Source organism: Triturus cristatus, chromosome 3_2 (genome assembly GCF_964204655.1).
Source record: "Triturus cristatus chromosome 3_2, aTriCri1.1, whole genome shotgun sequence".
Classification (NCBI taxonomy): Eukaryota; Metazoa; Chordata; class Amphibia; order Caudata; family Salamandridae; genus Triturus; species Triturus cristatus.
In genome coordinates, this window is record NC_140584.1 from 979,134,110 (window position 1) to 979,151,274 (window position 17,165).

The 17,165-nt window shown below is 44.4% G+C and overlaps 1 long non-coding RNA gene across 1 annotated transcript in view; it reads right to left on the bottom strand.

Annotated features, from left to right (window-relative positions):
- LOC146858927 (uncharacterized) overlaps window positions 1-17,165 on the bottom strand; it is a 122,608-nt gene that overhangs the window by 19,878 nt on the left and 85,565 nt on the right. The window contains exon 2 of the long non-coding RNA XR_014980043.1: window positions 2,772-3,022. This is a non-coding gene — a long non-coding RNA (uncharacterized LOC146858927). The remainder of the gene's footprint in view (window positions 1-2,771; window positions 3,023-17,165) is intronic.

A 17,165-nucleotide genomic window follows, 5' to 3' on the forward strand; every position in this document is an offset into this window, starting at 1 on the left:
ACAAGATACAGGATTACAGTTAATAAACTGAAATCTCGCAGTAGGTTCAGTCTCAGACGGATAAGGTGTGAAATAATCACAGCCACGAAAATACAGAAAACTAGAAATAGAAATAGTTGTTCCATAAAGAAACTCTGATATTCCCTCCTATACATGACTAAGCTATACAGTAATCTAATCAAGGTTCAACGTTTTGAAAAAAAAATGGTTACTAGAGTGGGCTTTCAAGGGAATTTGAAAATGATACTAGAGATGAAGCCTAAATTATGCTGCTCAAGTTTCAAATAAACTATGCATAACTGTGTAAACAAGCTCAAATGGTTGTGACCCAGACAGGTGATAAAGGGTCATAAATTCTCACATGTTATGTGAATAGTCACCTCAAATGTTAAACCAGAAATATCTCATAGGGCCATACACAACCACTTATACGTGAAACAACAAATCACAGGACCCTGTGAGGAGAAGTAGATAGGCTGGAGGAAAAAAAGGTCCACTGAGTATACAGCAAAGTTGATCTGTTGATTTGTGCAAGATCAAAGTTGATGGCACAACAAGTACTATGTCTGCCCATGCGTGTATCCCTTTGCTGGGTCTGTTCTGCACTGATGCTTTATGTCTGTTTCATTAGTTCAGTATTAGAACGAGAAGAGGAACATTGCACATTGGACAAATGTGATTGGAGTGTGTATTTGCCCTGTGTTTGCTCGAACTAACCACAGCATGTCCTGAGGGGACCATGGAGTATTGATTTTGTTTGTAACCCAAAGCCAGTACAGCCCTGAGAAAGGAGTGCAACATGTCCTGTGGAGAAATTAGCAACCATAAAGGTATCCAATTCAGGTAAAACAGAACAGCTACTGACAGAAGACAACAGATACCTATCACGTAACCAGAGGAGCACCATGCATGCCTGCCACCTCAACCGCTGCTTTCATGCTGATGTTCACTGGCAGTCAGTAGACGCACACCCATAAAATAAACCTATACCTGTAATAAACCTAGACCTATAATTTTATAGGTCACTCCGTTGGGAGCAATTAAGATTGTACACCATGCTGATAGGCCTCTGGGGAGATTAACTTTGACTGAGTTGGTACGAAACACTAAGATTTTAAATGTCACAAGGACATCCTAGACATTCAAAGACTTGAATTCCATAACAGGTGAATATTTTGTTGTTGTGTCACAGATATGGTTATTAACCACGCTTCTTAGAGAGTGAGTTGGTTCTTCAGAGATGAACGAGGAGCACTGTTTGATATACTATTACGGGCATAAAATATATACTTAACAAATAGATTTCCAGCGTAATTTTTTTTTAATGAAATGATGGGTGTGGATAGTCATTTGAAAACCGATGTTGGGCTTAAAACAAACATATTAATCTATAAATATTTGACTGCTAGACGTACATTACCAATGAAAGAGCATTGAAGATTACTTTTTAACATATGCTAAGAGCTCATAGTATGCATGTCACAGGTACATCATGTGTGAAGGGACTCAACTACAAATCAGAATTCATATTAAGTATTTCAATATGAGTCAAAAGTTTGTGTAACTAGATTTGATAAATGAATTTGAAAAACATATGTGAAGATAGAAGTTAGGAAGTTATGTTTAATAATAAATTAAATGTGCTGATAATACAGAAAATTGCAATGCCTAGTAAAATTTTGAAATACTTTTTGTTAAAACATGTAAAAGTAATTACTCATCCACCCTTTTAACGCTAAGGGTTAAAGGTCAAATTGTGAAATCTGGTACTAATAATAAAGTAGTTTCTGAATTGTATAAAGAACTAACACAAGAAAACTCCTAATAATGTTGAAAAACAAAATACAAATAATGTAGAATTAAAGACAATGAAGCAAGATTTGTGTGCAATATCAATATTCAAAGATTATTGTTTTATAACTCAGCCTCATTGATGACACAAAGGAAAGTCTACTTTAATAAAGAGGTTAACCATTACACAAAGCAAAGAGAGCACAAGAAAAACATATCTGTTTTTATCAAATTTAAACAAAATAATAAATAGATAAAAAACACTATCCGAAAAGACTGCATACGGGCAAGAATATAAAGATAAAATTAACACTGTTGCACCAACAGTGGACTGCAGATACAGTACAAAAAATGGCATGATGAGAAACAATGGACCAAAGAAAGAAGTGTTCTTGAGCAACTGACTAATGTTCACCTCTAAGACTTGCATTGCCAAGTTTTGCAAATTACATCCTCAACCTCTGGAAATTCTGCATGTTCCTCATGTTGTAGAGGGGTCGAAGAATGAAGACAAGGCAACGTTGGAAATGGCGGTGATGCAGAATAACCAGAGGAAGAAGATGTAGCACACAAGTGAGAAGAACATTAGTGAGGGCACTGAAGGCTGCTTTGAAATCTTATGCAAGGATCTGCTGATTTTCTAAGATGGTACTCATAGATGTAGTGAAGGAGTCCATTTTGGACCCTATCCCATGATAGAAAGGCTGGATTGAGGAATTGATGTACCCTAACTGGATGATGATATATTGTGTAAATGAGAGATGAGCCCAACCTTGAACTCTCCTTCATCACTTCAGCTATATCTCCTAGGGAAGCATATATTCCCTGAAGCCAATAATCAGTGTGTCATTTTGCCTTTGAAATGCCCTTGTTGAGGCTGAGACACTTCTGGCCTCCTTCAAAAATGGTTGTTAATTCTACATCCCTGACCTGACTTCCTCCAACATCAACTGCTGAACCCCTTTTCCCTGAATGTTCACCTCTGGATCATTCAGTTGTTCTGCAGCATGCTGGATAGGTGCAGGATGTGAACAAGTCTGGCTTGGATCACCTAGAAATACACCAACATCTTCAGCCCTGGCCAGGTCAGGAGGGGAATTGTTGAGAGTGTCCAGGATTTTTCCAAATGTGTCATCATCCAAGGAGGGCAGATATGAGTTCAGGTTATTCGCTGACTGGGAGACTGCAGCTTCACTGGCAGGCCGCAGCTCAGGAGATAGTTATGCTTTCTCTGAAACATATTAAGAAACACATTGAATTGTTTTTTAGTTACATGAAATATGTTAATTAAACTTTATCAAAACAATATAGAAGATATATTCATAATTCAAGAAACAAAGAACAAAGATGGCAAACACTTGAAATTATTAAAATACAAATAATACATTATATATAAAATTTCAAAACAGTAATTTGGTATGAAAGTACATCCTAAAATAATGTTGTATTTTTACTTTCTATACAACACATCTAATTTTGAAAACATTATTCAGCGTTTTATTAATAGAAACAAACCCTAGTTTATCTCAATTACAATGATGTGCTTCATTAAACTAGACACATTCACATGAAACTACATATATTCGGTAGTGAAAACATGAGACAAATTATGATGCAACTAAACATTTTGTACAAACTGAAAAACCTACAAAAGCCAATTGTCAGATGAAAACATATTTACAGTCACTAAAATTGCATTATCTTACAGAGCAGGACATTAATAACAAGACATATTTAAAAATTAAAAACATAACAGATGTGTGAATAGCAAACAAATATACATTCAAGACAAAGGGCCTCATTACGATGTCGGTCGGACCAGGTCCGCAGTCCGACCACCGTATTATGATGCGGGTGGTCAGAGGCAAGATGCAAAGGGACTGACCGACGCTTTCAACTGGCTCAAGGAGCCTGTCTAACAGTCAGTTGGAATGTAATACCCTACAATAAGGGTGGCGCTTGCTCAGGCACCGCCATAGGGATGACATTGTCCCTTTCAGATATCCTTTCAATGGCGGTCCGACCATGGGCGTGCATCTCATCAAAAAAAGGTATTTTGAAAATGTATTACCCATTTCTTTTGTTACTATGAAAATCGATGCATTCATCAATAAAATAAAATATTGTCTTTACAGAATCACCCGTTGTGAGCTCCACATCAACCTCGACTCGCAAATATGTAGTAAATCTGGCCCTGAGACTAAAGCACGGGATTGTCGATTGATAGGTGGTCACAGGTGGCAGGGTGCATAGCTGGCAGGCAAATACTAGGGCAAGAAACTCTTGATTAATCCCACAGATAGGCACAGCGATTTCACAAGCGTCAAGGGATATTATCCCACTAAAGCACACATGGCCGGAGGGGATACATGCTCTCCTAAAACACCATAAAAAGTCAGATGCCACATGACTTAGGAACACATAGCCAATCAGGACATAGCACACACAGTGATCACGTGCTCCCCCCCGCTGGACATCTGGACATGTTATCCACTGGTCACATTGTGTCCATGCAAGGTCGGGACCCACCTGTGGTAACCGTTAGACAATTAGTTTACGACTCCAGAGGCAGGAACCAACATTCCTCACCATATATGGTATGCCGGAAGCTTTTATATCCCATCATGTTTTGTGTATAAAAATGACACATACCACTTGTAAATTGAGAGAGTCCACAGAACTTGTGTCTGTAACTGCTCTCCTGCCGATAATGTTTTATTAAACAAACTCTTCCTGTTTTGCCAAACACCTCTTGTCTTTTTTCTTTTTAACAAATTTTGAACTGATGCAACATTTTGGTGAGCCAGCAAGGAGGGACTGGGACCTCGAACCCGACAACAGCCGAAGGAAGGATACCCCGCCAAGATGGCTTCACGATTGCGCAATAAGAAAGGTGGGCAGACACTGCAATTTATGGGAAGTTCTGCTGAATCCCCATTGTGGAGGTCCGTCTGAAGCAGCTGTCACAGAGGGTAAGAGACTAAACCAGAACATCAAACATAGTCTAAAGCATTTGGCGAATAGTACACTAGAGAGAAGCACAAAAAGATAACATTAGCACTTGTGCCACTGGCAGGATCTGGCATATTATCTATTTTATTTGTCCTAACTGAATCAGTCGTAAAGGCAGCCTTCGAGGCGTTCCTGCGGAAGTCACTTTTTCGATAGATGAGTACTGAATACGTTAGTTAAGGTGCAGATAGCCCTTGATAACTCCTAGGACCTTGATGTTTTATATATAACTATACTGATTGGGTGGATTTGATACCTCAGTCTCATAGTTTTTCAATTCAACGGTTTCCCAGTGCTAAGAGGTTTCTTGGTATCTGAAAGGAGTATGGGAGGTACATCCAGCTTGGACCCTGGATGTTTAACATAGGGACATAGGGAAAAAGTTGTACCCAGGAAACCGGGCGTAACTTGTGTGTGGCCAAGAGGGGCCGGTGATTTCTGAGTTATTACAATATTGTTTCTATGATTAACACCATTGGTATCCAGCTCACTTAGAAATGTGCTCTACGCAAGTCTTCTCTTTTTAGAGAATAACATATGCTGAGAGCGTACTCATTTTTTGGCCAAAGTAATTTTTTCTGTCAACCAATATTGAACTGTATTATGTATGTGATGATGTATTAGCTGTTTAGTGTAAACTGTATTCTGTGAAAAAATGGAGATTGTGCAGATGCTATTCTAACATATCGCATATTTGCCCTATGTTGTAATACTATATATGCATTTTTATCTTGTTTTTGTCTTGTTTTTATTGAAATGTTCTGTCGAACTGTTTGATGCAAATATTGTAAGCGCTGAGATCCTAGTATGTCATTTGTAAGAGTGCACCATGTACGATTGCCACTATGATTAGACAAACAAAACTACAAAACGTCATTTAATTATATTTATCCAAACTGCTAAAATTGACATGGATTCCCCATTAAAGCATAAGCATTGAAACTAGGTTCCCCAAACAGATAAAGAGAATTAAAACGTTTTGCCAAGAATGCCATTTATACACACAGAAACACACATTTTCCTGTTCTAAGGAGGGACCATTTGATATTAATATGATTGAACATACAAAAACACATATAAAGACTAATGGCCTAATTTCGACTTTGGTGGTGTGGGAACGAGCTGCGAGGTCCTGTGGTGTCCCACTGCTGTTTTCATAATACAGCAGGTGGCCCGCCAGTCTGGCAGTCCAGAGACATCCACTACGGTTCGCCGATTTGTAATCAGGTCCTAAATATGCGGGACAAAAGAAAAACAAAAGAGTGTCTATGTTAGATCTATCGGCTATCTTTGGAGAAGCTAAAACCGATAGCCCCACAATGCTGATAGTAAGTAAGGTGTCTGAATCTTCCTCACTATATGCAGGGATGAATGTACTCACACTAGCTCCCCTGCATCAGGATATTCAAACAATAGTAGAAGCCCACCACAAGCCCCCCACTTGGAAAAGGACAGTTAGGTCTAAGCCTGAGAAAACCAAAAGCCAGCAAGCTCAGAAGCCTCCAGCGCAGCCTAAGTACCTAGGGAAGGAATCAAAGCTCCACGCACCGTCCACAGCACTCAACATGTGACACCTCAAAGGCTAGTAAAATACACCCCCCCACTGGTTCAGGTGAGCGTAAACGAGTGTCAGGAAAGTTTGTGGCAATTCTTGATAGCGGCTCTACAAGCTCTGGAGAGGAAGGGAGCTCCAGTCCCCTGGGAACCGATGACGAGGGTGAGGCTACAGGGATTGCCCAGGTAGTCGAGGAGGAAAAAAAGAGTGAATTTAAAGGTGAAGCCAGGCCAACAAAAGCAGCGTGTAGCTCAGAGCAAAAGAGACAGGCCAGATGGCATGAAGAAGACAGGCGTGAGCTGATGCTTGAGAGAGAAAGGGCACGCAACCAGGAGTTAGAGCAAGAGTGCAGGACAGTGAGCTCTTTACATAAGGGAGGTGGGTCCATGTACAAGGCGCAGCGCTGGGAAGAATCAGAGGTAGAGGAAAGGCTACTAGCATGGATCAGAGCCACACTGTTTGATCGACAAAGGAGAGGGGCTGACCAAGAAATAAGGGAACAAGGCAGCCTGGTACTTACCGACTCATGACACAGAAAAAATAAAATGACACCTGTGCGTACACATGAGTGAAGCAGCGAAGAGAATACACGCTGCTCCTCACGGATGCATGACAAAGATAAACTAACCCAGAGGGAGATAGTAGACAAAAAGGAAGGTGATACATTTGTGTGCCTGTTTTGCGACCTATTAACAAAGGGACCAATGTGACAGGTCTTGGCCGAGGGAAGGATCGTTTGAGCCAGAGGACATGGCAGTAGCTGAGGATTGCATCAGGCATGAAGGCGGAATCCCCAGTTGGGACTTCTTCTACATGCAGCTATGCCCCGCAAGAAGGGAGTGCTCTGTTGAGAAGAACCCTGTAGAGTCACCTACAATGAGAATAAACCTGTTACTGCAGAAGGGCGTGGTGGGGATTATATACATGCCATGGGGTCCAGATGGACAAAGAGGGTTTGAGAGCAAAGTTACCGTCATTGCTGGATGAGGCAGGGAACTGGATTACATGCTATGTGAAAAATAACGCTGGTATCATCCTAGCGATAGGTGACATTAAGAGCCTGCTGAGCTACCTAATTGGGGAGGAGACAATCACGTTGTTCACTCAAGCTCATATGCCAGCAATCATGCTAACAAATACCCAGCATGACAGTGCCGCATTTAATACGCACAGGCACTGGATGTGGACTGTCCTGAGAGAAATATTCCCTAACCTCCCAGATGTGGGAGAGCTAATGGCAGAGATCATGAAGCCAGAGGAAAGTATAAACAAATCAAATTTCAAAGCTTTATTCGACAGCATGTCATAAAAGCATGTAAACATCCTAACACATTCTTTAAATACTACAAAATAAAAATCATTTTTAAAAAACTCATTAAACCATGATGCTGTCGATTACAAGATTAAAAGGATATCAACAACAATGGATTAAAACAATTCAGAGAAAAAACATGATTTTAAAAGTTAGTCATACATTATTCGATGTCAAAAGTTCATTGGCTAATTTCTGGAGGCCTTAAAGTGCGGTAGCGTATGATCCAAGCCCACCCTAGAAATTTTGCGACAGCAATTGCCATACAGGGTGTACAGTCTGATTCAAGTATTCTTAAGGCCTCTTTATAACTACGTGTCCCCAAATTTATAGACACTGGTTTTAGCCACTTACGACGAGGGCTAGTGTACAGAGGACATACGAACAGCAGATGGCCTATATCCTCAATCAGATCTTTACAGCAGTGGCACTTATTGTCCTGGGTAGATGACCATTTATGGGTGAACGCTTTTACGGGAAGAGTCCCAATTCTGAACTGAAAGTACAGTTTTCTATCGGGGACCCTTTCTATGATATCCCAGTAGGCTTCACAGGATGGTATGGGTTTAATGTCAAGAAAGCGATAAGTTAGCTTAGCATTTGAACCAGAACTATTGGCAGACATTAAAATCATATCCCAGTACATTTTTTTAATAGTTGACTTTGGTGGGAAGCTTGAGCCATTTGGATCATCCCATAGGTAGTCTAGTTCCAGCTTTGTTAACAAACTCCTAATTTCCTTAAGCCATAAAATGGAATGGTAACGATCTACCCTGATGATGTCCTTCAGGGCAGTAGCATAGTGGGCTAATTCAGGAGTTGTCATAATCCGTCTCCAATAGAGTAGGGGACGTAACCGTGCTATTTCCTCTATTTTTTTCCTGCCCAAGTCATATGCAAGCGGAACAGTTGGGGTACTTTGGGGAACCCCGGCTAAACAGCGTAAAAACTTGTTCTCTGCCAATATTAGTTGTTTCAAGTTGGAAAAACCCCACAGTTCCGAGCCATACAAAGAGGCACTTATGACTTTCATACTGTAGATTTCTAAGGCAGGAATAATGGGCTTGGTTAAAGAAGATTTATGCTTAGAAGCAATTGCACCCACCAGCTGGTGAAATTTTAAAACAGCCATATCAATATGACTTTTCCAGCTCATATTGCTCTGGAGAGATATTCCTAGGTACGTAAATGCCTCAACCTGTTCTAATGGGATACCGTTAAAATTAATTAAACCTCTGAAAGTTTTCCGCTGATTCAGGGACATGAATTTAGTTTTGGAGGTGTTTATCTCAAGTCCACGCGCTTGACAGAAATCTCCAAACGCGTTTATTGCCTTCTGAAGCCCACTCGGTGTCTGGGAAACTATCAGCGTGTCGTCTGCAAACATGAGGACTGGCACGCGAACCCCTGCTAATACCGGGGCATCCGTGGGGGAACTACTAAGGTGATCTACTATGCCATTGATGAATAAAGAAAACAGCGTGGGTGCCAGAACGCACCCCTGTCGGACACCACGCTCGACAGGAAATGAGTCGGTCACCTCACCCTGAGCCCCCCACCTAATTCTTGTGTAGTTTTTCTCATGCAGGCGGACAAGTAGCGTTAACAGTTCCGGCGCCATCCCTGCTTCAGCGAGAACCCTCCAAAGTTTGGAACGGGGGACTAGATCAAAGGCTGATTTCAGGTCTATAAAGACCGCGTAAAGAGTCCCTTTAGTCAAAGTCACGTTCCTCCAATAAAGTGCTAAAAAATAAAAGACCTGATCAACAGAGCTAGTACAGGGTCGAAAACCAGCTTGGTACGGGGACAAAATGTCATTTTCTTCTACCCAAGTTTGCAATTTGTTTTGCACTAGTCGACCTATAAGTTTTTGAGCTGAGTCTATGAGACTGATAGGTCTATAGTTGCTAGGTAGTGATTTGTCACCCTTTTTAAAAACCGGAATTATTTCCGCACCTTTCCATGAGGTGGGGATAGGCGCACCCATAGCCACAGAATTAGCCAACCATTGAAAATACTGACACCAAGATAATCTATCACTTAAAAACACATCAGCTGGTATGCCATCCATCCCTGGGGCTCTCCCCCCAGTCACGCAGTCTAGTGCCAAGTTGACGTCTTTGATCGTAAATAGCTGCTTTTGATAAAAAATAGTGGGGGGAAATGAACACTCTCCTTCGGATGGATTACAGGCGTATTGCGGTCTAAAAAAATCAACCCACTGGTGTTGGCAACATTATTTTGGGGCGGTTGGGCGATCCCTTCTCTATCCCACTTGACTATGGCCCAAAATTGCTTTTGATCTTTGGCTACACAAGCATGTTTCAGATCACACCACTGTTCCTCATCCCACTGTTTCTTGGCCACTTTCTGTGTGTGCCTGTATATCATTCTAGCCTTTCTCACCTGGGATATTTCTAGATCTAAGTTCAGTACTGAGGATCTGGCGGGCTACTTTGCAAGCTTTGTTGTACCATCCCGCCTCAGGTATTTTTATTTTCTTGGTCTTGTCTGCTTTTGTGATCTTCATAAAGAACCCTTGAAGTTTATTAAAGAAGTGGGTATGAGCCTCAAGCATAATTTGGGGAAAATTTTGATTGGCCGATTGAATGTTTAAGTTAACCACTTCATCAATCACCACTTTTTTAAGGTCCTCCAGCTTCTCTGGGTTCTCAATAAATCTGCCCCATTTAACGTGGCGCATGTTATTCGATGCTACGATGTCCAAGGTGGTTTCCCCCCCCTAAATTAGGCTCTCTAAATCCATTGAATGCTTGGAATTCCATGCAGAGAGGGTTGTGGTCGCTTTCCACCCTAGATATTATGGTCATATCAATCAGCCTATGCCATTCTCTAATATCCACCAGGATGTAATCTATGCGACTGGAGAACCTACCATTATCAAATGTTTTTACTCCCTGGCGATCAGACGGGGTACGCCCATTGACTGCTCTGAGCCCTCTCTCTAAGCATAAGGCTTTGAGTTGGATAGCTACTGCTGACCATCTTTTAACTACGGGAAGTTCCAACTGTGGGATGCCCCATTTACTATCCTCCTCAGCAGCGAGGAATTGGTCCTCAGGTCCGAGTGGCTCAAATGTAGTGTTAACATCACCTCCCACAATGATGGACAGCTGGGTTGGGAGTGCTATGAGCTGGAGGTCGAAAGCAGTGATTACATCGGATGTATGTCCCCCGACCGTCCCTCTAGCATAAATGTTAAAAATTGCCACTCCATGACCAGATGCCCATGTGATGTTCACTGACAAGATGTCATTTGATAGGGAGCTCTATTGCTTAATTTTGCAGCATAGTGATTGGCGGATCCAAATTATCAAACCCCCTGATGGCCGACCTTTAGTTTTTTTAATAGCGGGTGTTTGAAAATTAAGGAACCCCAAACGATGTACTGGGACCAATGACCAGGATTCCTGAAAGAGGATGATGTCAAACTGGTCAACAAAGCTACACCATTCAGGAGAGATTAACTTATTACTAATTCCAGCAAGGTTCCAAGAAAGAAAAGTCAACCCTGCCACAGCTGATGAGAAACAAGGAGGGTCTTGAGTTGTTAGAAAACTTTGAATCTCACCCTCCATCTCGATCTCGTGCTCAGCATTAGTACATGAGCTACCTAGTGGCTCTATTATTAATGCCTCAGATCCTAAACTGTCACATTTATCTAGAGGGTTAGAGCATATCAATTGGGCTAGGTCGGTGTTCTCAGGCTGTCTCTCTAGGTGGAGAGGTACTCCCCTCGTTTCAGGTCGGGGAATTAAAACAGCATTCGATGAAATTAATCTCTGCGCTATAGGAGCACACAGTCTATCAAACTTGTCTTGGATCTTTTTCTCCAAACTACCATCCCTTTCAAGTCAGTCACATTCGTTCAAATCAGACAAGACCCCGAATCTGTTTTCCAAGCTGATACCCCAATTGCTGTTTAAGTCACTCCTACCCCATTTGTTAGAGGCAGGAATCCGCTTTGGTCTTAATCTCATCGGATTCTTTTCACTGCCTCCCTTACGATAGAAATATTCTAGAGTTAGTGGGATTATAGCAGTACACCTTCGTTGTGGGGGAAATATATTGGCCAGGACGTTGGGGAGTACACCTGCGTTTGAGAAATTCAGAACTATACAGTCTCCCACAAATTTTTTCGGGTTATCCCCTAACCATGCTACTCTTCTTGCCATGATGATTTCCCCTGCTAGTTGTTGTTCACCCCAAGGAGACATCTTCATATTATTTAACAACCAATGCAACGATTTACTAATCAAAGAAGATGTAGATTCCACTTTGCCAGGCAACAGGGTGGGTACATTAGCTAAAACTAATACAAGGGGGGAAGCCTCAACGATACATTGGAATGTATCTCTCACTTGGAGCGAAACAATAGGTCTTGGTGGAGGATCTTCTTTAACTATATTCTGACCGTCCTTATCAACTATGAATTGAGTAGGGGGAGGGTTCGCAATCACTTTTTCTTCCGCCCCTACCCCACACCTAGCGTGCTCCACATTTGGTGCAAGTCTACTTGACACCAGGGTTGATATACTACTCACCTCCTCCACTGACTTGTTTAGAAGAACGCTCAGTCTTGTTACCTCTGCCGTGAGCTGGTCGATTTTAGCCATCAATGGTTTAATAATACACTTAGGGCCTCATGTAGGTAGCCAAATACCGGCCGGTAACGGCCGAAATTTGGTAAATATGCCGTTACCGACCGGTATTTAGTCAAGTGAGATGTAGGAGGCCAAAAACCAGTTTTCGGTAAATATGAAGTGGTAAATACCGATTCATAATTACCGAGTTCGAAAATACCGATTCATATTTACCGAATACATATTTACCGAATCGGTAAATATGAAGTGGTAAATATGAAGTGGTAAAACTGAAAAAGACATGTAGGTAAATTCGGTAATTAAGAAATCCATGAAATTCGGTAATTAAGAGTCGGTAATTAACACTGATTGAAAGCAGGTGCTAAGCATCAACAGTGCATATAAGCAATCCCAAAATGCAACAGCGTGGACAACATGGCCGCTCTGTATGTCATAGCAAGGCGCCTACGTCTACAGGCAGCAGGTCTGAGGATATGGAGACGGGAGGAACGCATCTACAGACAGCGCATCACACTCTTCCAACTGACTGACGCAGAGATACATGAAAGGTACAGGCTACACCCACAAACCATCATGGACCTGATCAGGGACCTGCACCCACTCCTGGACCAGCCAACAAGAAGGGCGCATGCCATACCACCACATGTGCAGGTGCTCTGCAGCCTACATCTACTGGCATCTGGCAGTTACCAGGGGGTGATAGCTGCGGTGGGCGGTGTATCCCAGAGTTGCCTGTCCCGTTTCTTCAGGAAGTTCCTGGATGCCATGATGCAGAGAATGCACCACTACATCAGCTTCCCAAACACACAGGCTGAACTGCAGAAAACTAAAACTGACTTTTATCACATGGCACAGTTCCCCCATGTCATTGGCTGTATTGATGGCACACACATCCCAATCTGCCCACCAGCTGCCACTGAGCACATCTACAGAAACAGAAAGTCCACCCACTCCATCAATGTGCAGGTAATCTGTGATGCAGGAAACATCATCACTGATATTGTTGCGAAGTTTCCTGGGAGCACCCACGACTCCTACATCTTCCAGAACAGTGGGATCTACACACGACTGCTTGCCGGAGAATTTGGAGAGGGATATCTGCTAGGTAAGTAACACTGACGCCCCATGAAACCTGCAATGCATAGTGTATTGAGGCATGTGACTGATGGTTCCCTTTTACTCACCTAGGCGACAGTGCATATGCCTGCCGGTCATTCATCCTCACTCCCTACCTATACCCATCAACCCAGAGTGAGAGACGATATAACGTGGCACATAAATCTACACGCAATGTGGTGGAGCGCACGTTTGGACTACTGAAAAGCAGGTTCCGCTGCCTCCACAAGAGCGGAGGCGCACGCCAGTACACACCCATCATCTGCTGCAAGATCATTGCCACTTGTGCAATGCTGCACAACCTTGCCACGAAGGGAGGTACAGAGGTGGAACTAACAGATTTTGAGGACAATGAGGATGAGTCAGGCCAGCCAGAGGCCAACGCAGCTGGAGTGCCAACTGCAATAGATGGGAGAGAGAGACGGGCAGAGATCACATGCAACTATTTCTGAGTAAGTAAGGGGACACAGCCAGTTGTTGGATGTCATGACGTAGTTTAATAATGCGCCACTACGCCATTACAACAAGATCAAGCCAATCTGGCAACATTGCATATTTACAAGGAGTAAGTCCAGGGTTACGTCACCCATTAGGAATTGGCTACGCAGGGCTGCATCAATGTTTGCGCACACGCGCTGCAGTGTGGGATGGCACGGATTGAGCATCCTCACTACTGCCAACCCCAAGCCGCCTGCTGCTCCTGCGTGTATCTGGGACGGGGGGTGTGATGCTGCTCCTGCTGCTGGAGTCGCTGCTCTCCGCAGCATCCCCTGCAGCAGTTGTGGCCGCCTGACTTGTTAATAGCACCTCTAGTGCACTTGTGACCTGCACCATCCCCCGAGACACGTCGCTGCAGCAGTGTGTCAGGCATCGACACAGAGCGCCGGCAGAGTAGAGAAGTGGCAGTTGCCAGACGGTTGAGTGCCCTGGTGTGACTGTCCCTCCTCTGCCGTTCCCGGCGCCGTGCATCTCTGTCAGCATCTAATTTGCTGCACAACAGCTGGATTGACTGGGACATGTCCCGAATGCCCGCTGCCATTTCACCCATCCCCACTGCCATTGTGCTGATGTTCTTGTCCATGTTGTCTAAAGTTGATTTCATGCCCCGTATATGCCTCTGGACTGACATGACTGCCTTTGTTTGCAGGCGCTGTTGCTTTAACATGTTGCCCTCGAGCCCCGAGAAGACCCCATGGCTGTCAATGTTTGCTGGTGGACTCTGCACACGCGACCTGCGGCGCCCTCTTGCACCCGTGTGTTCTACCTGTGAGGTGTAGGGCACAGTGGCATGGCTCCCATCCTGGGGCATAGTATTTTGCTCCGGGCCCCTGCTGTCGTCAGACGAGGTGTCTAAGGCTTGCAGCCTGGCGGCAGCACGCCTCCTCGACCTCACACATGCAGGCGGTGATGTGGCCGGTGACTCAAACATGAGTGGCGATGCTGGCTCTGGTTGAGGTGAGGCTGGCTCTGGTTGAGGTGAGGCTGGCTCTGGTTGAGGTGCAGCTGGCTCTGGTTGAGGTGAGGCTGCCTGTGGTAGTGGTGAGCCTGCCTGTGGTAGTGGTGAGCCCGCCTGTGGTAGTGGTGCGGCTGCCTGTGGCAATGCTCCCTGGGCTGAACTTGTGCTGGCCAGAGCTGATCTGTGTGGCCGGTGTGCCCTCTCTCCTGCAGCATGTCCTGTCCTGCGCGATGTCACATCTGTGGACAGAAATGCAACATCAGCTCAGTGTACCTGAAGGGCTGCATTGCAAGCATCACAATAAATTAATGTAACACTCTCACATTGTCCTCTGCCTGCTTTTGGCTAATGTGTGTACCATGCATTGTTGTCCTGTGCTATTCACTTCATGGTTGGGGGGTCCCTGACTACATCTCCCAGAATGCATTGCCTGTCTGCACTAACACATGGACTGGAGTGGGATACTCATTTCACAATGGGGGATGTGGGATAGGGGTAGGGGGGGCTACATTGCTGTGCATTCGTCTTACCTTGTTGGGTGGCGGCTCTGGCAGAGCTGTCGGCATCCCCAAGCCCCACGACGCTCTCGTGCTCTATTGTGGCCTCCACCAGCTCCTCCAGTTCGGTGAGGGCAGGTGCCCTGTTGGTTCCACCTCCAGTCTGGCTGGCCTCCTTCTGGATTTCCCCCATCTTCCTCTTGGTTACAATCCTCAGGTCATACCAGCGCTTTTTGAGTACCTCTATGTCCCTGTGGGTCACTCCCACAGCATTGACCTGCGCCTGGATACCCAGCCATATGTTGCGCTTTTCGGACTCCGGCACTTGCAGGGACTGCCTCCCAAACAGCTTCTGGTGCTGCTTCACCACCTCCTCCACCAGCACCTGGACTTCCTTGGGGCTGAATTTCATCTTCCTCCTCCTTTCCCCTCCATCTCTCAGTGTCCTCTGCGTGGACATGATGATTTTGTGCTGCACAAACAGGCACTGGCTCCCTGCCTCTCCTCTGCACTCCAAGCCTCTCCAGAGTCTGTTAATTGTGTGCACCTGCCTGGGTGTGGCCACTTCCTGGTTGGGTGGGGTGTGGTTGCACAGGATTGGCTGTTTCATCCAGTCATGTGATTTTTTTTCCCGATTCGGAAAATAACACTTCGGTATTTACCGAATCGGTAAATACCACCTCGGTATTTACCGAATCGGTAAATTCCGATTCTTGAATACCGAATGTTACCGATTCGGTAAATTTTACCGAATTATTACCTACATATAACTTACCGATTCTTAAATACCGATTCGGTAAATTTTATTTACCTACATGAGGCCCTTAATCTTTGCATCGACCATGCTAGCTATTTTTATGAATAGCTCATCCTCGTTCTCTTTATCATCGTGTATCCCCTTTACCTCATTCTTGTCCAGGCTTTTAGATGCGGAGATTGTCTTTTTCCTACCTGCACGTGACCCACCACTTTTGCCATGGACTTTTCTACATGCTCTGACTGCTCTAGTCACAGGTGGGAGGACGGGGGATGGGGATTTCTCTACTTCAAGATCTGAAACTACTTCTTCTTCGAGATTAATTTGCAGGTTGGTAGCAGAAGATGCGCTTAGTTCGAAACTGTCACTAGCTAGAACCTCTATGTCGTCAACGGGACTACTGGTGACCTGCAATGGGGATTCTAGAGAAGGATCTAACATAGAACCCATCGTGGGGGGAATAGAAGAACAACACAACCCTAATGATGCCCTTCTATCATTGTTAATTTTACTTACAACCTGCACCAGATAATTGTCCATGGTGTTAGGCACAGAGGAAACCTTTTGCTTAGACATGTCTCACGAAATTATCTAGTTAAAGCCACACTATTACTCGACAGCGTTTGTGCCAACCCGTAAGTACCAATTAAAGTTTGGGCAAGTAAGATTGATCACATATGTGTAGCGATATTACGACGCTATGTAAAATAAGCAAATAGTACTTGAGTTCCAACAGTACCTTTGTGACCGTGTCCTTATCAGTAACCGATCGGCATGGGAAATATAAGGGGGGTAGCCCGTCCCGTCCTCCTACGTCCTCGGACGGCCACAGACGGCCCGCCCTTTGCCCGGGCTGCGCCCGGCACGTCCCGCGCAGCGGGCCTCAGCGTGACTTTTAGGCGCCTCCTGGCGCTGGCGCTGCGTCTCAATAGCGTGCCGCCGCTGGGGCAGCCGGGAATTGGAGTCCCGGGGCTGCGACGCGAAGGATTAAACACGATGGCGCTTGCTGGCGCTTGCAGGTCACTGGCACCCCTTGACTCTTGG